Source organism: Pan troglodytes, chromosome 5 (genome assembly GCF_028858775.2).
Source record: "Pan troglodytes isolate AG18354 chromosome 5, NHGRI_mPanTro3-v2.0_pri, whole genome shotgun sequence".
Lineage (NCBI taxonomy): Eukaryota > Metazoa > Chordata > Mammalia > Primates > Hominidae > Pan > Pan troglodytes.
In genome coordinates this window covers 34,491,006-34,513,971 of record NC_072403.2, presented here as the reverse complement: position 1 = coordinate 34,513,971, position 22,966 = coordinate 34,491,006, and the positions used below count along the sequence as shown (strand labels likewise).

The 22,966-nt window shown below is 40.2% G+C and overlaps 2 non-coding genes across 2 annotated transcripts; one reads left to right on the top strand and one right to left on the bottom strand.

The window, feature by feature from the left end:
• The first annotated feature begins 16,276 nt into the window (after positions 1 to 16,276).
• On the top strand, positions 16,277 to 16,349 carry TRNAR-UCG (transfer RNA arginine (anticodon UCG)). The gene has a single exon. It is a non-coding gene; the product is annotated as a tRNA-Arg (tRNA).
• A 5,407-nt stretch (positions 16,350 to 21,756) lies between these two features.
• Positions 21,757 to 21,850, bottom strand: TRNAI-UAU (transfer RNA isoleucine (anticodon UAU)). The gene is made up of 2 exons: positions 21,813 to 21,850; positions 21,757 to 21,792 (listed from the first exon to the last, which is right to left on the bottom strand). It is a non-coding gene; the product is annotated as a tRNA-Ile (tRNA).
• Positions 21,851 to 22,966: the final 1,116 nt, after the last annotated feature.

Genomic DNA, 22,966 nt, shown 5'->3' with positions numbered 1-22,966 from the left:
TCTCAAAGGGTGATCCCAGATCAGTAGCACTTGGAAATTTGTCACAGATACAAATTCTTGGGCCCCACCCCAGGACCTAATGAATCAGAAACTGCAACATTTGTTTTTAAAAGCCCTCCAGGTAATTCTGCAGCATACTGCCTTGTCTGTTCTGGCTGGTATAACAAAGTATCTTTGGGTAATTTATGAACAACAGGAATTTATTGCTCATATTCTGGAGGCTGGGAGGTCCAAGATCAAGAGGCCAGCAGATTTGGTGTGTGGTGAGAGCCTGTTCCTCATAGATCACACTTCCTATGTGTCCTCACATGATGGAAGAAGCAAACAAGCTCCCTCAGGCCTCTTTTATAAGGGCACAAATCCCATTTATGAGAGTGGAGCAATCATGACCTAATCACTTCCCAAAAGCCCCATCTCATAATACTGCCACACTGGGCATTAGATTTCAATATATGAATTTTGTGGGAATGCCAACATTCAAACCATAGCACACATCAAAATGTGAGAACCACTGTTTTTGGGCAGTGATTCTTAACTGTAATGGGTGTATGAATCACCTGGGAGTTGTTGAAATGCACATTCTGATTCTTTTGGTCTGGATGGAATTCAAGATTTTGCATTTCTAACGTTCTCAAATGGTGTTGACATTTATTTTCCGCAAACCATGCATTGAGTAGCAAGACATGAGGACCCGGAAGTGGGGAGGGCAGTTCAAAGCCAGGAGTAGTGACAAGGCTGCTGCTCAGCAGCAACTGAGGTACCTATTGGCTTTATGCAAAGTTGTCAAGCAAGGTCTCAGATGGGGATGCAGCTGGGTGTACAGGGGACAGCTGCCAAAACAACCTTGTTTTTATTCCTCTTAGTTAACTGCAATTCCATTTTTTATCCTTTCTTCTACTCCTCATCCAAGACACATATCAACAATAGATTTTGTTGACTGAATTTCCACAGTGACTGCACTAGCCCAGTTTATCAATTTATAAAACTGATACTCATATTTTCCAAACTACAAGCTTAAAAGCCCCAAAATTGAGTATTTTTAAACACAGGGAGATGAAAAAAGGTAAAAAGAGGCTGGGCACAGTGGCTCATGCCTGTAACCAAGGCTCCACTCATTAACTAAAATGCCATGATTTCTTTTCAAACATTTTTCCCCTGGAGTATGTTGGTAAGAATTAATTACTTTGAGAACTGCCAGTGGAGAAATTTCCTAGAACTCAATTTTGATAAATGTCAGGTTGCTATTCAAGGACTTGTTTTTTCAATGACAAATTGTAGTGTTGGAAAAGAGCCCTAAATCCTCTGTTTCAAAAATGGATTTAGATTTATTTGAGCATCTCTGAGCTCACTGTGTTTGCATGGCTTTGCCCAACTGCTATACTTCTTGGGCCAACTATGGTTTAGTAGTATTTTTTAATTATTTTATTTCATTTCTTCTTTTTTTTTTTTCTGAGACGGAGTGTCGCTCTGTCGCCCAGGCTGGAGTGCAGTGGCACGATCTCGGCTCACTACAAGCTCCACCTCCTGGGTTCACACCATTCTCCTGCCTCAGCCTTCCGAGTAGCTGGGACTACAAATGCCTGCCACCAAGCCCGGCTAATCTTTTTTTTTTTTTTTTTTTTTTTTTTTTTAGTAGAGACGGGGTTTCACTGTGTTAGCCAGGATGGTCTCGATCTCCTGACCTCAGGTGATCCGCCTGCCTCGGCCTCATAAAGTGCTGGGATTACAGGCGTTAGCCACCGCGCCTGGACTTCATTTCATTTTTGAGATGGAGTCTCGCACTGTTGCCCTGGCTGGAGTGCTGTGGCGCGATCTCGGATCACTGCAACCTCCTCTTCCAGGATTAAAGTGATTCTCCTGCCTCAGCCTCCTGAGTAGCCGGGATTACAGGTGGGTGCCACCATGCCTGGCTAATTTTTTGTATATTTTAGTAGAGATGGGGTTTCACTATGTTGGCCAGGCTGGTCTCAAACTCCTGACCTCGTGATCTGCCCGCTTCAGCCTCCCAAAGTGCTGGGATTACAGATGTGAGCCATCACCGCTAGCCAGTAGTATTTTAAAAATTGTCTTCTAAGATAGGCCATTGATAATATTCAGTCATATCCTGTACCTCATTTGGGTATCCAGGTGGCTGTTGTCCAACCAGATTTTAGCATTTTCCCCCAAATCTTCCATGTCATGCTCTAATCAATTAATAAAAATAGGAACCACAATGCCACTCCCATTTGTATTGGCATCTGTGATTCTAGAGTATTATAAAAAGATCTGAGTCAAGAAGAGTCTTTGTAAAGAAAATCCTAACATCCTGTAGGATCTGGGCCCCTTCCTTTATTTCTCTGATTTCATCTTCTATCCTACCCTCCTTTACTCCACCCCAACCTCATTGTCCCTTTGGGGTTCCTTGGACACTGCAGGCTCATTCTTGCTTCAGAGCATCCTCACTTTTCTTCCCTCTGCCTAGAATGCTCTTTTCTTAGATATCTTCATGGCTGGCTCCTCTATTTTTTTTAGTCTTTATTCAAAAAATCATCTAAATGAGGCTTTTCCTCATTTAGATAAAATTTCCTCATTTAGATAAAACCACACTAGATAAAATTTCAAACCTCTCAACATATCTTGTCCCTCTTTTCTGCCTTTTCTCTTTAGAATTTATTATTATTTAACATAATATATTTCATTTTTATCTGATTTATTTATTGTGTCTTCTCCACTAGAATATCAGCTCCACGAAGGCAGGAAATATATCATTCACTTCACCCTACTATTGTATCTTTAATGTCTAGAAAAATGTCCAGCACATAGTTGGTGCTCAATAACATTTACTACTGAATGAATATATTAAATGAAAAAGTAAGGTACAGAGAAGTGTAAATAGCACTCTATCATTTGTGTAAACGTGGGGAAAATAATATACACGTTTGAATTTATATGCCAAAAATTGCCCTGTAAGGAGACACCTGAACCTGATACTAGTCAACTGAGGTCTTAAGAACCCAGGACTGGCAAGGGCACTGGGATGGGGGTGAGAGGAAGACATGTTACTGAATATTGTTTTACATTTAAAAAAATTGTAAACTATGTCATATTATCTATTCAAAACATTAAAGTTAAAAACAATAAGAAAGAAAATAATTTCCCTGGCCAGGTGTGGTGACTCATGCCTGTAATTCCAGCACTTTGGGAGGCTGAAGCAGGAAGATCACTTGAGCCCAGGAGTTCAAGAGCAGCCTAGGCAATACAGTGAGACTCTGTAACAACAAAAAATTTAAAAATTAGCCCAGCGTGTGTAATCCCAGCACTTTGTGAGGCCAAGGCAGGTGGATTGCTTGAGGTCAGGAGTTTTCAAGACCAGCCTGACCAACATGGTTAAACCTCGTCTCTACTAAAAATGCAAAAATAAGCCCAGCACAGTGGCGGGTGCCTGTAATCCCAGCTACTCGGGAGGCTGAGGCAGGAGAATCGCTTGAACCCGGGAGGCGGAGATTGCAGTGAGCTGGTATCGTGCCACTACACTCTAGCCTGGATGACAGAGCGAGACTCCATCTCAAAGAAAAAAAAAAAAAAAAAGAAAAGAGAAAAAAAATAGCCCAGCATGATGGTGAGTGCCTGTGGTTCCACCTACTTAGAGGCTGTGGTAGAAGGAACGCCACTGCACTCCTGCCTGGGAGACAGAGTGAGACTCTGTCTCAAAAAAAAAGAAAAAAGAAAAAAAAGAAAGAAAATAATTTCCCTTTGGACTCAATATAGTACCCTTTGATATGTAAGAGAGGAAGAGATTGTAATAGATTATTTCCCTTTGAATTTTTTAAATGTATACATAATAGATGCACCTGTTTTCAGGATACATGTGATAATTTCATGCCATTCATATAATTGGTAAAGATCAAATCAGTGTATCAATCAATTATTTTAGAAAATATGTTCCAGGAAACTTTTTAGTAATCTCATAGCAATAGGAGTGCCAGGAGCAGCACAAATGAGAAGATAAATCTAAGCAACCACATCACCTCACTTTCTATGTCTCAGGTAAGCCTCGGTTCCTGAGACATTGGCTGGAGGCTGTGGTGAGGACCTCTTTGACAGTCCTGTTTATTTACTCCCAGAGTGTGGGAGAACTAGGGTCATGCTTGCTCAGGAGGAAAAAAGAACAACACATTATCCTCATAGGGCACGCCAGCTGATTCAGAGGTCGTTTTTACCAGTTCCTGTGTGTTTCATCTGAAAAGGGGGTGGCATATCAGCAAGACAACTCTCTTTCATAAGCTACTTTCTTTCATTTCACTCTAAAATTACTGATCACCTATTACACACAAGAAGAGGACTTCATCTCCATGGGCATCAAATAAAAGAGAAAATGATCCTATCCTTTGTAGAGTTAAGGAGCTGAACTAAGATAACTCAGATTCACACACTGTGGCTGTATTCTCAGAAGGAGGCTGAAAGACTCCTTCTACGGACTTGATTCTGATCCAAAGTCAGAACATTTTCCATCAAGCTGTATGGACCCACACTAATCACTTCAACTTTCTACTCTATTTCTTTTGCCCTCCCTTTCATTTTTCCTTCTCTCCCAGCTTCCTTCTCTGTTATCCACTACTTAATTTAATCAGTTAAGATCTAGTCAGAAGGCAGAAACTGCATGGCAATTTGAACAAGAAATGTTCAACTTAAAGAATTATTAACTAGTAGCAGGACACTGTCTAGTAAGAGTAGAGAACTCTCCGGAGCAGCCACTGCCTCTAGGCCTGAGGCAGAGCATCCAAGACAGGAACAAAGCGGAAAAAGCACTTCCCACTGCCACTGGCTGAAAAGTTCTCTGTGCCATAGGCTGGAGCTGGCATGCAGGCAATCACCCATTATGAGAGTGTGGAATGAGCTCTCTGGGGAGCCGCCTGCTAGGGCTTGTGTAAAGTTCCTTGGAAAGTCGTCAGCCGGGAGTTTCACAAACTCGCTGGGGATGATCATCCTGGGTGTCCCACAGCCCCACCGCACACAGCAGTGTTATTGACCTGGTTTGTTCTGCCCACGCACAGAAAATCAATCACTGTGATAAGCAGTTTGTGCAAAAGAGAAAAGATTTATTCACAGGGCTGCCCAGATCCGTTTCCCGGAAGAGAAGGCTTAGGGATAATTACGAGTTAGGGAAGTGGGGTGGTCTAAGGTGTGGGGAAAAGTGATTGGCAGTTAGGGAAAATGAAGTAACAGGTTCGTTCTGCGCAAAAGTTCATGGTATTGCATTGGACATAATGTACAGAAAATGGCGCCGTTAGTGTGATTTGAGGGTGGAGTTTTTGGCCACCTCTTGGGCACTTGCGTGGGTCCAGTTGAAAGGTCGGTAGTCTCAACCGGTTTAAACTGGACAGGAGTTGCCCCAGGTTCCTGAAAAACAACTGAAGCGACCGTTACCATGATGACTTATAGACGTTATCTACAAGGTCGCCGGTGAGGGTTAAGTTCTAATGTTCAGCGGAGCAGCCCTCAGCTTCACAGGGGGAAAAAAATCACAAAAAGACAGCGGCCAAAAGCAAGCAGGGCAGGCTAAATTTGGCATACCCGCTCAGATTAACACCTTGGTTTCAGCAGGAACAAGCAGAAAAATCATGGGGTCCAGAGGCCCCTTCCTCTTGCAGTGTACTCCCCTAGCACAGCTTAAACATTACCATTTGGCCAAATAGAAATGTTTTCAGGGTCCACCTCCAGTATCATAGAGCAGGGCAAGGAAGGGGCGATTTGGAGCTGGCAGCCAATACATTGATAACTGGGCACACTGTCTTTCCCTTTGTTCCTCTTTCCTCCCTTTTCTTTCTGTCTCATCCCTCTCGCCCTCACTTTGTTCTCCCTTTCCCTCCTTCTCTCTCTAGCTCCCCGCCTTCTCCTTCTTCTCTCCCTTGCGCTCTGGCTCCAGTCATCGCTCTCACTATCCCTCTGTGTCCTTTTCTTTCACTATCTCACCCTCTTTTCCTTTATCTCCCTCTCTCTTCGTTTTCCACTTTGATATCAAAGCTTTGTGTTTCACCTTGACTCTCCTCCTCTTTTTTCTATATGAGCTTACTGAATTAAATGATAATCTATTGCGCTTCACCTTTTCAACCCTCCTCCCCTCCCCACAAACTCCTGGCAATCAAGAATCATTTAACTATCTCTGTAGTTTTGCCTTTTCAGCAGGTCAGTGTCATGTAATCGGAATCATAGTCCGTAATCTGTTCAGGCTGACTTTTTTTTTCACTTAGCAATATGCACTTAAGGTTTATCCATGCCTTTTCATGGTTTTATGGCACATTTTAAATTTCTGAATAAAATTCCAATGTATGAATGTACTACATCTTGTAAATATATTTGCCCATTGAAGGACATCTTATATGCTTCCAGTTTTTGAAGAATACTATGAATCTTATGAATAAAGCTACTATAAACATTCATGTATAGGCATTTTGTGTGGACAAGAGTTTTCAAATCAGATGGGCAAATACCTATCTAGGACTGTCCTTTTTTCCATTGAATTATATTTGCTCCTTTGTCAATGATCACGTGGCTATATTTGTGGGGGTCTATTTCTGGAGTCTCTATTCTATTGTTCTACGTGTCTATTCTTTTACCAATACCACACTGTCTTGATTACTGTAGTTTTACAGTGATTCTTGAAGTCTGGTAATGTGAGTCTTCTTACTTTTTTATTCTTCAATATTGTGCAGAATCTTTAAGAGCTAAAGAGAATGATTTACCAAGCAAATCTTTGTTTCACTTATTTTCAATTTTACTTTTGAACATTGGAGTTTCTGTAAAGCTCCCAAAGATGAGACAGGAATCCACATAGGTGACTTCCTGGTGTTTACCCAACTCAGCAATAGGAGGTGTGGACAGCAGCGATGGGGAATTCGGCTCCATGGGATAGGGCAGGGATCAGAGTGGGGAGGACAAGGGAATCTGTCTCACTATTGTCCTATTCAAGTGGTACCTATGCATCAGGAAAAACATCTAGGACACCTTGTGCCTTAGAACTGCAACTGTTCTTCCTCTTCCTTCTCTTTGTCTTATCTCCTTGTGTCAAAAATTTTTTCTTTCTGCCCACTACCATTTCCTCAAACTGTGACAGCTTAACAAATATGACAAAGCTAGTTTATACAAGAGAAATTAATGCTCCTATACCAAAGTTCTTTAAAACATTTCAATTTGAAACCTCATCTCTTTTCTCATAAACCCAGATTCATCTTTATAACTTTGTTTGCTTATAATCAATATATTTATTGCTAGAGCAGGAAGGTGACTTATAAATCAGTTGTTTTAATATCATCATTGCATAACTGATAAAACAGAGATAATGTTAACTGCTCAATGGTATCATCTCCTGTCATATTAAATGGAATATATCACTCAAAAGAATATGTGTTTGTGTGTGTGTGTGTGTATTACATAAGTAACACTTGCTTATTCTTCCCTAAATCCACAGCATGTCTCTCTAGGGCCACTCTTTTAGAGGCAACCATATTCAGCAGTTCCTTGGTTTTCTTTTCTGATATTTTTAATTTATATATTAAAAAGTATCTGGGTATATATAAGCTCGTAAAAGATTCTGCTTATTGCTTAAGAAGATAAAAGTAGAAGGGCTCACACTACCTGACTTCAAAACTTATCATAAAGCTACAGGTAGAAAGTTAGGTCACTGATTTGACATCTTTCTTCTTTTTTGATACAGGCATTTACAGCTATAAATTTTCTTCCAAGCACTGCCTTATCTGCATCCTATAAGTTTTTGTATGTTGTGTCTTCCTTTTTATTCATCTCAAAGTATTTTCTGGTTTCCTTTGGTATTTCTTATTTGACCCACTGGTTATACAAGAGTGTCGCTTAATTTCCACATATTTTTGTGTTTTGCACATTTTTTCCCTGCCATTGATTTATAATTCCATTACATTATGGTAAGAGAAAATGCATCGCATCATTTTTACCCTTTTAATTTTTTGAGGTTTGTTTTATGGCCTGGAATGTGGTCCTCATGGTGAATGTTTCATGTTACTTGAGAGGAATTTATCTTCTGTTCTAGGCAACTCAACAAGAGAATGTCTGTACCTGCCAAAACCAGTCTATAAGATTGGAAGAAGTTTTTCTTCCTTCAAATGCACAGACACCAATGCAACACCACACAGATCATGAAGAATTAGTCAAACATGATTTCACGGAAGAAAACTATTAATGCTTCAGTAACTGAACTGTAAGAAATAAAGATCTACATATTACCTGATAAAGAATTCAAAATAATCATCTGAAATAAGCTCAATAAGGTATAAAAGAATGTACATAGACAACTAAATAAAAATGAGGAAAACAATGCATGAACAAAAGGAGAAGTTTAATAACTAGAAACCATGAAAAGGAACCTAACAGAAATACTGCAGCTGAAGAATACAATGACAGAACAGAAAAATTAAATCAAGGATTTCAATAGCAAACTCAATCATGCAGAAGAAAGAATCAGTGAACTCAAAGACAGATTATTTGAAATTTGCCAACTAGAGGAATGTCTTGATCCATTTTGTGTTGCTATAACAGAATATCACAGACTGAGTATTTTATAACGAAAAGAAATTTTTTTCTTACAATTCTGGCAACTGGTAAATCCAAGATTGAGGGTGCCACATCTGGCATGGGCCATTGTGCTGCATTATCTCATGACAGAAGGCAGAAGGGCAAAAGAGTATGCATGTGAATGACAGAGAGTCAAACTCACTTTTATAACAAATTTACTCTCACCATAATGAGCCCACTCTTGCAATAATGAGCCTACTCCTGTGATAATGACACTTATTCATTCATGAGAGCAGAGCCCTCAAGACCTAATTGCCTTTTAAAGTTTCCATCTCTCAACAGTATTGCACTGGGAACTTAAGTTCCCAACATGTGAACTTTAGGGGACACATTCAAACCATAGCATTCCACCCCTGAATTTCAAAATTTATGTCCTTCTCACATGCAAAACACATTCACTCCATCCCAATAGCTCTAAGATCTTAACTCCTTCCAGCACCAACACAAAACTCCAAAGTATCATCTAAATAAGGTGTGGGTGAGACTCAAGGCATGATTCATCTTGAGGCAAATTTCCTACAGCTGTGGGCCTATGAAATCAAAACAAGTAATCTGCTTCCAAAATACAGTGGTGGCCCGGGTATAAGATAGATGTTCCCATTCCAAAAGGGAGAAATAGGCAAAAATAAAAGAATAACTAATGCCAAGTAAGTCTAAAACCCAACAGGAAGAGCACATTAAGTATTAAAGCTCCAGAATTCTCTTCCTTGACTCCATGTCCCTCCATCTGGGCACAATGGGGTAGTGGTTAGGTCCCAAGGCCTTGGGCTGCCCCACCCCTATGGTTTTGCTGGGTGCAGGCCATGTCACAGCTCTCACATGTTGGAGTCTCATGCTTGAAGCTCTCCCAGGCTGGAGTTACATGCTGGTTGCTCTACACCTCTAGGGTCTTGGAGGCAGTCCTGATCCCACAGCTCCACTAGGTTTGATCTAGTGGGAACTCTCTTTGGTGGCTCTAACCCTACAACAAGTTTCTGTCTGGGCCCCCAGGCTGTCCATTTGAAATCTAGATGTGGGAGGCCCCACATCTCTTGTACTATGCATGTCTGCAGAATCAGCAACATGTAGACATCACCAAGGTTTACCATTGTGCCCTCCAGAGCCATGGCTGGAGCATCCAAGGAGCTCTGTGCCAGAGTGTGGCAAGCAGCTTCCTGAAGCATCCCTGGGCAGCAAATGCTGAAGTCTCCAGAGCACCTCTCTGGAAATTTTGCCCTCAAGGCCCTGCTCTGGGCCTACAATGGGAGGACAGACTCTTCCACATGTTGGGAGGATAGCACATCCCAACTTCATGGGAAGGAAAGCTCTTGTGCTCTGGACCCTTTCAGATCACACCCTGTTTATCTCTTTATCTGGCTGTTTGTTTGCATCCTTTATTATATCCTTAATAATCAACCTGTAAACATAAGTGTTTCCTTGAGTTCTGTGAGCTGCTCTAGCAAATTAATCAAACTCAAAGAGGGGGTCATGGGAGCCCTAACTTGAAGCTGGTTGGTCAGAAGTTCTGGAGGCCCAGACTTGTGGCTTGTGTCTGAAGTGGGGGCAGTTTTGTGAAACTGAGCTCTCAACCTGTGGGATGTGAAACTATTTCCAGGTGGATAATGTCAGAATTGAACTGGGTTGGAGGATGCTGAGTTGGTTTCTGCTACAAAATTGATTGCTTGTTTGGTGTGTGGGGAACACCCCCCTACACAGAAACATTTGGTCACAAAAGACGTTGGTTGGTGTTGAGGCTTCTGGGTGGGAGAATAGAAAAAAACAACACTTTGAGTGTGTTTTTTTTTCCACTGACAAATACAAAGGATTGTAATACACTTTCAATAATTATATGCCAACAAATTGGATAACTTAGAAGAAATGGATAATTCTTAGAAACATACACTCTGCCAAGACTGAACCATGAAAAAATAGAAAATTTGAACAAACCAATAACAAGTAAAGAGGTTGAAGCAGTAATCAAAACCTCCCAACACAGAAAATCCCAAGACCTTATGGCTGCACTGCTGAATCCTACCAAACATTTAAAGAACTGGTAACAATCCTTCTCAAACTCTTCCAAAAACTCAAGGAGGGGGAAATACTTCCAAACTGTTTCTATGAGGTCAGCATTGCCCTGATACCAAAGCCAGACAAGGACATTACAAGATAATTGTAGGCCAATATCCTTGATGAAAATAGATGCCAAAATCCTCAATAAAATAGTAGCAAACTGAATCCAACAGTACATTAAAAGGATCATGCGCCATGATCAAGTGGAATTTATCCCTGGAGTGCAAAGGTAGTTAAACATATACAAATCAATAAATGTGATATATCACATTAATGGAATAAAGGATAAAATAATATGATAATTTCAATAAATGTAGAAAAAGTATTTCACAAGATTCAACAACTTGCATGATAAAAACTCTCAGTAAATTAGGTATAGAAGGAATGTACCTCACAATAACAAAGGCTATATATGATAAGCCCAGAGCTAACAAACTCAATAGTGAAAACCTGATTTTCCTCTAACATCAGGAACAAGCTGAGGAGGCCCACTCTCACCATTTCTATTCAATATAGTACTGGAAGTCCTAGCCAAAACAATTGGGCAAGAAAAAAGAAATAAGATATCCAAATCTGAAAGGAAGAAGTTAAGTTGTATCGGCAGATGACATGATCTTATTATTATTTTTTATTTCAATAGGTTTTTGGGGAACAGATGGTCTTTGGTTACATGGATAAGTTCTTTAGTGATGATTTCTGAGATTTTGGTGCATCCATCACTCAAGCAGTGTACACTGTACCCAATGTGTAGACTTTTATCCCTTACCCTCCCCCCACACCTCCTGAGTCCCCAAAGTCCATTATATCATTCTTATGCTTTTGCGTCTTCACTTAGCTCCCACTTATAAGTGACAACACATGATGTTTGGTTTTCCATTCCTGAGTTACTTCACTTAGAATAATGGTCTCCAACTTAATCCAGGTTGCTGCAAATGCCATTATTTCATTCCTTTTTATGGCTGAGTAGTTTTCCATGGTGTATATTTAATACATAACACATTTTCTTTATCCACTTGTTGATTGATGGGCATTTGGGCTGGTTCCATATTTTTGCAATTGCAAATTGGGTGGCTATAAACATGTGTATGCAAGTGTCTTATTCATATAATGACTTACTTTCCTCTGGGTAGATACCCAGTAGTGGGATTACTGGATCAAATGATAGATCTACTTTTAGTTCTTTAAAGAATTTGCATACTGTTTTCCATATTGGCTGTACTAGTTTACATTCCCACCAGCAGTGTAAAAGTATTCCCTTTTCACCACATCCACGCCAACATATATTATTTTTTAATTTTTTTATTATGGCCATTCTTGTAGCAGTAAGGTGGTATCACATTGTGGTTTTGATTTGCATTTCCCTAATTACCAGTGATGCTGAGCATTTTTCACATTTGTTGGCCATTTGTATATCTTCTTTTGAAAATTGTCTATTCATGTCCTTAGCCCACTTTTTGATGGGATTATTTGTTTTTTTCTTGCTGATTTGTTTGAGTTCCTCATAGATTCTGGATATTAGTCCTTTGTCGGATATATAGTTTGCAAAGATTTTCTCCCACTCTATGGGTTGTTGGTTTACTCTGCTGATTACTTATCTTGCTGTGCAGAAGCTTTTTAGTTTATTTTACTCTGCTGATTACTTATCTTGCTGTGCAGAAGCTTTTTAGTTTATTTATCTTTGTTTTTGTTGCACTTGCTTTTGGGTTCTTGGTGATGAACTCTTTGCCTAAGCCAATGTCTAGGAGAGTTTCTCCGATGCTGTCTTGTAGCATTTTAATGGTTTCCAGTCTTAGAGTTAAGCTTTTGATTCATCTTGAGTTGATTTTTGTATACATGATCTTATATATAGAAAACCCTAAATACTCCACCAAGAAACTGTTAGAACAATTCAGTAAAGTTGCAGAGTACAAAATCAACATGCAAAAATCAGTTGCATTTCTATACGCCAACAATGAACACTATCCAAAAAGGAAATTAAGAATCCCATTTACAATAGCATCAACAAGAATAAATGCTTAGGAACAAATTTAACCAACTATTGACATTGATGAAATTAATTGGTGAAGACACAAATACATGAAAAGATATTTCATGTCCATGGATTGGAATAATTAATAATGTTAAAATGTCCACACTACCAAAAGTGATCCATAGATTAAATACACTTGCTTATAGGCTGACCTAAATGTGAGGCAGATAGATCAAAGAGAATAATGGGTTTTGAAAGCTGTCAGCAAACATTAAAAATCGATTTATTCTCTTTATTTTAATACCCAGTAAAACTTGTGCACATATATGCCAAAAAAAAAAAAAGCAAGTCCAAGAGTTTTCCTACAGGTACGGTTTATAATATCCCCAAACTGGAAACAACCCAAACATCCATCACCAGCAGAATGGGTAAACAAACATAAAAAATTGGTATATTCATATTGTGGAATATATACACAGCAGTGAGAAAGAACAATTGTTAAATGCAACAACATGGATGAATTTCACATATTCCTGCATAAAAGAAGCCAGGCATAAGAGAGTATTTATTATATAATCCTATTTATATGGAGTATGAAAATATGCAAAATTCAAAGATGATATTAGATGTCAAGAAAATGGTTATCCTTATGGAGAACGTGATTAAGAGGGGGCATGAGGGTGGCTTCTGGAGGGACTGATAATTTTCTATCTCTTGACACAGCTCAAGTGACAAAACTTAGTTCTGGGATCTTATTTGATGGAAACAGTGGCAATACACTGAAACAGAAGATCTGGGTGGGAGTTCAAAGATACATTCTCTTCATATACATTCAATGATCTATATATACTTGTATTTGGGCACTTTTCTGTATGTTTCTTATACTGCAATTAAAAATTTTCTTAAAAAATATGAAGTCACATTAAGAAAGACAGCATTACCACTATTTTAGAAACTCCATTTACCCCACTTTATAGTATATCTCTCTCATTCTCATGCTGAGATAACCACTATAATAGTGTTTGAAATAATCATTCTCTTGCTCTTATTTGTTAGCTTTACTAATTATATTTGTATCCATAAACAATAGATATTTTAGGATGCTTAGTTTGTAGTTTCTATAAATGAAATTATGCCATATTTTTGTGTTTTTTGTTATTAAAATATCTCATTTCCTGTGACTTCTAGGTTTTTCTGCATTGCATGTCATTGCTTTCGTAAATTGTTACAGCTATCAAGGGAAAATGTGTTAAGACTCTTAATAATATAATAATTTAATTTTAAATTTGTTAATTTTGCACACAAACAATCTGTTAAAGAAAAAACAGGAAGAAAAGATAGTTCTGTTTCTTCCTTTCTAAGAATTATAACTTTTTAACTTTCCTTTTGTCTGGGAAGGAATGGAAGTCGCAATTCCTGGTATACCATTTGTAGTCCCAATCTCAAGTGAAGTGTTTTAAACTTTTTACCTTTAAGAGTTGTTTTTTGTAGATTATTTTTATCTTTTAAAAATTAAGTAAAAGAAATTTGCTTCTATTTCTAGATTGTTAACAGTTGCATTGTGAGCAGACAGTGAAATTTATCCAATGTTTTTCTGCCTCTTTTGAGGTGAACATATTTTTGTTCCTTTAATTTCTTAATGTACTGAATCATAACACTGTTCTTCTCACGTTAAATTGACATCTTGCTTTTGGTATAAATCTGGATTTGTTATGATTTTTAAACATTGGTGGATTCAGCTTTTTTTTTTTTTTTGATTTCTGATTTTATGTTCGTTAATGAGATTGACCTGTGATTTTTCTTTCTCTCATTGTCTTTTTCTGGTTTGGTATTAGGATGAAGGTGAAAATGAGGTGAAAAGTCTTCCCTCTGTCACTACGTTTGGAAAAGTTTGTATCCAATTGAAATTATTCTCCCTGGATTGTTTTGAAGAACTTTCAGGTGAAAATATCTGAGTTTAGGACTTTCTCTGTAGGACAATTTTTGACTATTCGATTTATGTAACAGTTACTTGCTATTTCCTCTTGAATCGAATTTCATAACTGATAACTTTTGCAGAATTTACTGTTTTAATTTTCAAATTAATTGGGCAAAATTTTTTATACCATTGCACATACTGATCCATCTGCTGGATCATCTATTTGGCTTTTTTTTTTTTTTTTTTTAAGAGAAAAGACAGAGAGAAGTTTCGCTATGTTGCCCAGGATGGTCTCAAACTCCTGGCCTTAGGCAATCCCCCCCTGCCCCCCGCCAACTCCCCCCTCCAACTCCCCCCTCCAACTCCCCCCTCCAACTCTCCCCTCCACTGCCCCACCCCCCTACCGCGTCTTGGCCTCCCAAAGTGTTGGGATTACGGGCGTGAGCCACAACGTGTAGCCTCTTTCTGCACTTTTTTTCTTTTGAAACTAATTCTTTCTCATCTTTTAGGTCTCAAGAGTAAGTTTGGTTCCTAGGTGTTCACTGAACCCCTTCAGGCTGGGTTAAGAACAGATCCCTGCAAGCTGACACTTTGACCAGGTGGGTGAGAGAATCCGGGTGGTGCTTTCGTGGACGGCAAGAGAAAGAGAGCGCAGCCTCCTCAGGGTGCAGTTGCTGAATAGAAGAGCTTTTCAGTAAATATATGTTTCTCCAGCCCTTCTGGAATATGAAAAATCTGTGTAACAGACTTTGAGAGAGCCGGAAGCCAGGATGAAGAGGCAGGTCCCATAGAGACTCAAATCAGGCTCTCAAAGAGTTCCCAGTAATGGGGAATGAGACCACCAAATGCACCCCGTTGCTTTCACCACGCCTCTGGCACTCACAGGAGGGGGTCCACGCAGGCGTCGTTCGTTCCGGGGGCAGGCCTCGCGCGCGCCTTTCCTTCCTGTGTGTTTCCCACCGGCACATCACCAGTGGGAGGTCAGAATCCTGCCAGTCAAGGATGGCTGGGTCAAATGAAGAACTGAAATGAAAGTACACAACCACTACGAAGTGGTTCGAACAGCAACTTTCCGGGCCTAAAGCCTGGCTGCTGCCCCCTCTACCACACAGCGCCACCACCGAGTGGTTGCACAAGATGATACGCATTTTCTACATTATTCTCTAAGGGCCCGCTATACTCTTGGGCTTTTAACAAACGTCTCACTAGAGACTATTCAGCAGGGCCTAGTTTTGGTTACCAAGCGGAGCCAGGCCTAGGAAGATGCCTCTATTTAATGCTAATTGCAGCTGTTGCAGCTGAATTGGACGCCAAGCTGAGAAGGTCGCCTGAGGGGGTCTTTCTCGTTCACCTGGTGATTTTCATTTATTTCCAGAGGGTCTCAATGCTGAATGCAAACTGATCATGTGTAGTAGTGATTATAGAGAGACATTCAATGCTTTTCTTTTTCCCTTTCTTTACAACTTTTTGTCACCAGCTGAGAGAAGCAATGTGGTGCATGTGCAAAATTTGGTGTAACATTTGGTGTCAAGTTAAGGGTAGGAGTTTGGAGAAAATCGAAATACTCACTTTGCATTACCTTGTTATTGTGTGACACTGGCAAGTTATTTAGCTTTTGTATAATTTACACTATCTTTGAAATTAGGTTAACAACAGAAATCATGTCATATAAGTAGAACCATACAATATATATAAAATCCAGGTTAATAGCCAATCTTACAACATTTCTTACATTTTTTGCAGCTGCTAAGCCATGGGACCACGTGGCCTAATGGATAAGGCGTCTGACTTCGGATCAGAAGATTGAGGGTTCGAATCCCTTCGTGGTTGACTCTCCCTTTTTCACTCTAAAGCAAGACTGCACAACCTCCCACACCACAAAATTATAGCATCCAATTAATTTCGGAAAGTGAACGTGAATTCTCTGCAGTCCTTTCCCGTGGAAATGGGAAGTTGCATCACACACCTCTTTGGAGTTGCCAGTGATTCAGGTGGGACCAGCACACCACCTTTCAGCTGTTTGTACTTTGGAGGAAACGCTTGGCCAGGCTGGCACACAGGTGCCTGAAGTCCCGGGTGGGATGGAGAAAGCGTGAACCCTGGTCCGGGAGTATCCTCTTCCCGCCTGTTGAATGGGCTCAGTGAACTCAGTTGAATGCATCTTAAGGAGCTTTATTCACCTGGTCCCGCAGGGGGCGACCATCACGTTTCCACTGGTCCCCAGTAGGCGCTCGGTTACAAGTTTGACTCGCAGACTCACAAAAGAGTGTAACTTGAGAGCCTTGTCTTTTTGAGGTCAGTTTAAATATCGCCCCCTTTCTAAAATTTAGAGGAGCTGAAGAAACACACGCCTTAAAACCTGCTCACGATTCAGGTGGATGTGGTCGTTGACCGGAAGCTTCTTTCTCTGCCGGAGCCCGCTCCTGGGTTCTCCCTCACGTCGCGGGGCGAATTAGACTGTCTGCAATATCTGAGGAACCAAGGTGTTAACAGAGACCTGAAAACAGAAGAAGAGGCGAGCCAGGAAAAGATCTTGAAGAAGAGGAAGCAGCTTCTCCAAAAGGCGAAAGAGAGCCTTTGTAATGCCCTTTATAATAAACCAGTGAAAGTCAAAACAATTGTCTGGTCAGGAAGATATAAAAAATAGAACAACAAAAAAATTAAACCAGTAAACGTTAAAACAAAACAAAAGGGGAAAGAATCTGGCCAAATACATTTGAATACTTTTATGAAATGGAGAAATTATTAGGACGACATGACGTATTAAGTACGATTCAAGAAGGAATAGCAATAATGAATAAACTACGAAATAAATTGAAAAAGTTGTCAAACATCTTCCTACTGAGAAAACCCCATGTCCCATCACTTACCCAGGGTTTACGAGGTCACCATCCCGGCCAATATGGTGAAACCCTTTCTCTACTAAAAATAGAAAAAATTAGCTAGCTGGACGTGGTGGCGGGCGCCTGTAATCTCAGCTACTGGGGAGGCTGAGGCAGGAGAATCGCTTGAACCCAGGAGGCGGAGGTTGCAGTGAGCCGAGATCGCACCACTGCACTTCAGCCTGGCGACAGAGTGAGACCCCGTCTCAAAACAAAAACAAACAAACAAAAAATCCAACAAGACACGATCTCCTCCATAGTATAGAAAAAAGAGGGAAAAGACCCACAACTATACTTGCAGAATGGCATCATGATATTTTTCCAGACAATGTACTCTAAACAGTTTTATTGAGGCATAATTCCCGTGCAATAAACTGCACAAGTTTAAACTATGTGTAAGTTTTACACATCTATGCAATCATATATGTGTAACGTGTAATCATGAAACGACCAGTACAATAAAGATAATGAACATAGACATCACCCCCAAAAGCTTCCTCCTGCCCTCTTGTAAGCCCTGTTCCCCTCTTACAACCAGATATGCTTTCCATCATTATATGTTCATAGTTTTCAGAATTTCATGTGAGTGGGATCATACAGTAGTATGGACTCTTAAAAAAATTCTTTCATTCATTATCATTATTTTGAGGTTCAAGCAATTCTCTTGCCTCAGCCTCCCGAATAGCTGGGACTACAGGCACCCACCACCGTGCCCAGATAAGTTTGTATTTTTAGTAGAGACAGGGTTTCACCATGCTGGCCAGGCTCGCTTCGAACTCCTGACCTCGTGATCCACCCGCCTCAGCCTCCCAAAGTGCTGGGATTACAGGCGTGAGCTACTATGGCCAGCACTTTGCCAGAGACTTTTAAATGGTTGATTTGAAAAAAATAATTTTCACCAGTTTCACTTGGGAGCTGGTCTGCAGAGCTGTTTTCACTTCATGTTGAAAGTCAATCTCTGGAGGTACCTCTCATACATTACTCATCCCTGCATATATATTTCCCCTCCCTCATCCTTCCTACTTAATTTCATCATAATTCTAAATTCAGGGTTTATTGCTTATAAAAAATTATTCACAGCTGTGCCATGTAGTACTATGATTATATTTCTTATGTGCCTTTTAGTTTTCTGCAAAGTTATTAACTGCCTTTTACTTTATCTTTTATGATCATGTAACCAATTCATTCGCAACTGATTTTCCTTGAATTTAAGCAACTCTCAATATGGTGAAATACCTCAAAGAACCTATCAATTTTAATATTTTCCTTAGTGGTCTCCTCTCTGGACCCTTTGTACCCCTGCTTCAATCTGGACTGGTTGTTCTCTAGGCATGTTACACAGGTGTCTTCTTGGGGCTTTTCTTCCACCGACCTGGGATATACTTTGCCTTCTTCCTGTTTTGGACCCTTATGTTTTCCTTTTTTTAGTGTTGTATCATTTTGATGGAGGATAACCTCTAGGAATTTTCTGAGAGGGTGACTCTGTCTATAAATGGCTTTATAACATACTCAGTTTTGATTGATAGTTTGACTAATAAATTAGACAGGAAATTCTTTCTGTCATAATTTATGACATTGTTCAATTGTCATTTTCAACTCTTTCTTCTATCAAAGGAAACATTTCTAAATAAAATACACAGATGCTGCTTTCTGTTTAGATTTAGTTTAAAATCCAAAGCAAAAAAGAAAATTTTTTTTGCCTGAATCTGGTATTTTGCCTGGTGGGAAGCTACTCAGGAATTGCTGGAAAACAGAACTGTATACTCTGCTTCTAGCCACCATGATGACAAGTATGTGACACATAAGAATTGTCTGCTATGGAATTTTCTTGAAAAAATATTAGGCAAACTGGAAACAAGCTATCAAGTATGACTGTCTGGCATCTCTAAACTACTACAATTATTTAAAAATAAATATTCAAATGTCTCTCAATATGGATATCAAACCCTTTTCTCCTTGTCACGGGTGACAAGGCAAATCAGCACACCTACCAAAAGGACAGCCAGCACTAGGAAAATGCAGCTAGAAAGGACTGTGGACTCTGCAGTTTAGTTTACAAAATCAGGCAAGGACTGTAGGACACCTCTATCCATTCATACCTCAACTCACTCTAGAGATCTGGAAGCTCTTGGTCTTTCAGAGCAGGAACTCTGAGCTTGGTGCAAGGACACAAGGAGTCAGAAGCTTACTCCAAGGATCAATTTGAACAACCCAGGATTCCAAACGATTCTGGAGTTTCCGTGTTGTGGCAAGAGGAGAGAAGACCCACTTCTTGGGGCAATGAGAAGATCCCCAAAAGTCATAAACTCCTAACTTACCCTAGGCTCTTACTTTGTGCTCAGAACTGTGCTTAGTGCTTATATCCATCATTTATATCTGTGTAACAAACCTTACGCAAATTTAGTGGCTTAAAACAACAATTGTTTCTTCTGTTTACAATTCTTCAGGTCAATGATTGGAGCTGTGTTTAGCTGGGCAATTCTTTTGTTGATTTTGTCTTGGGTCGCTCATGTGACTGTAGTCATCTGGCAGCTTGACTGAGATTGGATGGTCCAAGATGGTCCCACTAACATGTGTGGGGTGTCAGCTGGACTGCCTGGGATGGCTGAGATAGCTGAGACTCTTTCTCCATGTGGTCTTCCACCTAAGATGCTTGATGAGGTTTCCAGCATCTTGTACCAACTTGGTATGAAGGTTCTAAGAGGTGAGTGACAAGGTTTCTTGAGGCCTAATTTTAGAACTCCTACACCACCATTTCTACATCATTTCACAGAATTCTGTTGGTCAAAGCAAATCACAAAGTCAACTCACATACAACAGGGAGGGAAACAGACTTGGCCTCTTGATGAAAGCTGCTGCAAAATCACATTACAGACCTGGTGTGGTGGCTCACGCCTGTAATCGCAGCACTTTGGGAGGCTGAGGCAGGCGGACCACTTGAGCTCAGGAGTTCGAGAACAGCCTGGGCAATATGGCGAAACCCTGACTCTACTACTATAAAAATACAAACATTAGCCATGCATGGTGGCGCATGCTTGTAATCCCAGCTACTTGAGCAGCTGAGGCACAAGAATCGCTTGAACCCAGGAGGTGGAGGTTGCAATGAACCAAGATTGCACCACTGCACTCCAGCATGGGGGACAGAGCAAAATCCTGTCTTGAAAAAACAAAACAAAACAAACACACATACGCACACACATTACAGAGGGATATGCATACAGGGATGGGAGGAACTTGCAGCTGTTAATCAATTGTTAATTTATTATCAAACAACATGGTGAATAGCCTTCCTATTGATATGTTCATTGTACATCTTGTTTAAGTAAATTATCCACTATCACTTTTTTTTTTAAACAAGTGTTAATTCAAGTTGGTCTGTAGGTCTTGTTTTGAACCCACTTTTACCTGGTGGGCAGCTCAGGATGGGACCAGGGAGAATGTAAACATTTCAAAATGCAGCAGCAGCTAGAAAAGAACGGGTAGTGCTGAGCATTTGCACATGGGCAGTCATAAATCTGTGAAGAGGGAGAGCTGTATTGTGTCTCCAGGATGTCACAGATGTTTAAGATCCAGAGGGTGAGATTAGTGGCCCACATGTAGGCTTCCTGCTCAGCTCGGAGGCTGTAATGGGTTGGTTTATTTTTTGAGACTCAATACCTGTGTCTCTGTCATAACTACAGACATCATAGGCTCATTAAGAATCCCAGAGGAATGAAGAAACTGAGGTAGGGAAAGCAGATTCAGACACAAGAAAATTCCCACTAATATAGTGATTTTAAAAACCTAAGATCATCCTTGTTTCACAGAGTTGAAAAGTCACACAGAAGTACTAGTCATGAATTTTTATATATGCCTGATCTATCTGGGCCTGAGACTGTGAAGGTCAGGTTTCTTTGTTTGAGACAGGGTCTCACTCTGTCACCCAGGAACCACAGGCACGCGCCACCACGTCTGGCTAAATTGTATTTTTTGTAGAGACAGGGTTTCATCATGTTGCCCATGCCTGGTCTTGACCTCCTGGGCTCAAGAGACCAGCTCTCCTCAGCCTCTCAAAGTGCTGTGATTATAGGTGTGAGTCACCACGCCCGGTCAGTTTCTTATTGAAATGAATACTGTGAAGAGCTGTTTTAGCGACTGTCATACACTTGTTGCCGAGGTATTGGACAAAGGCAAGCATCAAAAAGGACCGTGTGACGACGTTTATCACCCATGATCTTAACCAGGGAATTTTAAGTCAAATCACGCGAGGGTTCTGAGTACAGTCTAAATCTGAGTACATACATCGCTGAAAGAAATCTCAGACGCAATAAGCTCTCCCTGTTTTCGAATTTCTACAGGTCGGAGAATAGTAAAACTGCTCCAGGTGAGGCTTGAACTCACAACCTCGGCATTGCTCACAGGTGCACTGTCTTATAAGTACCGCGCGCTAACCGATTGCGCCACTGGAGCCACAGAAATGATAAGGATTTGGAAAGGTATAAGAGAAGATGCTCTTACAGATTGACGATGAACTCTTTAAACATTGTTTTTTAAGGCATTAAGTAATATGAACTTTAGGCACCTTCTAATACGGGACTTCCACGAATGGGATTAAAAGCAACAATCAAGAGAACCCTGGAATTAGCTGATCCGGAGCCCTTTTCCTTCCAACTCAGAGATGCCCTAGGGACTCAGGGTTGACATCACCGGTACCTTGAATTTCTGCTCAGATTTTCTTACGGCTTCTCTAAAGTCAGACAATAATTTAAAAACATTTGAATGAAAGTCGCATCGGTTCACCAAAAGCAGGAAGCTAAGATGGCTGCATGTAAAATAGACGTGTCAATCACTACATTCCGAGTGAAGTTTCCACCAAGAAGCGCGTATTCCGCCTGCACAAAACCAGCGAGCGCATTTTCCATTGTTTCGGAATCCCGCGGGCTTTTCATTTTCGCCATTCTACTTCCTGTCTCTCCACTCTGCGTTCCGCTACACTATTTGCTGCTTTACATGAAATGCCAACCTCCCACTCCCATCCAGACACTCGCTGATTTTAAATCTAATAATGTTAAAATACTTTGCTACTCGGAAACACTCAGAGAGCGAATATTTCCTTTACAAAAATCACTGTTTTCGACGTATAGATGCAACGCAGGCTAAGTAAATGCAGAAAAACAGTAATATAATTATTTAAAAATTTGCCAAAGTCTCATATCTTGAGAAATCCATTGTTTACATTTGTTATATTTCATGTCAGGCTTTTTCTATGAAGGTTTAACAGAGAAAGATTAAATATTTTTAAAATTTTTGTTAAAGTAATTGAACAACATAACAAAATGGCCCCTCTCACCAGCACATTCCTTTTTTGTTTTTTCAAACTGAATGTCCTTTGGCCTTCCTGTGAGGTACAGTTATCTAGTGGGGTTCCCAGCACTGCATGGTAAACCACTTGAACCTACCCACTTTTCTGAACTTTTGATCCCCTATTTCTACCACCTGCTGAAACAGTTCTGGTGTTTCTACTACATTGAGAGAGAGACATTTTTCTTTTTTTCCGAATAGGAGCCATCCGAACAGTGTGTTGGT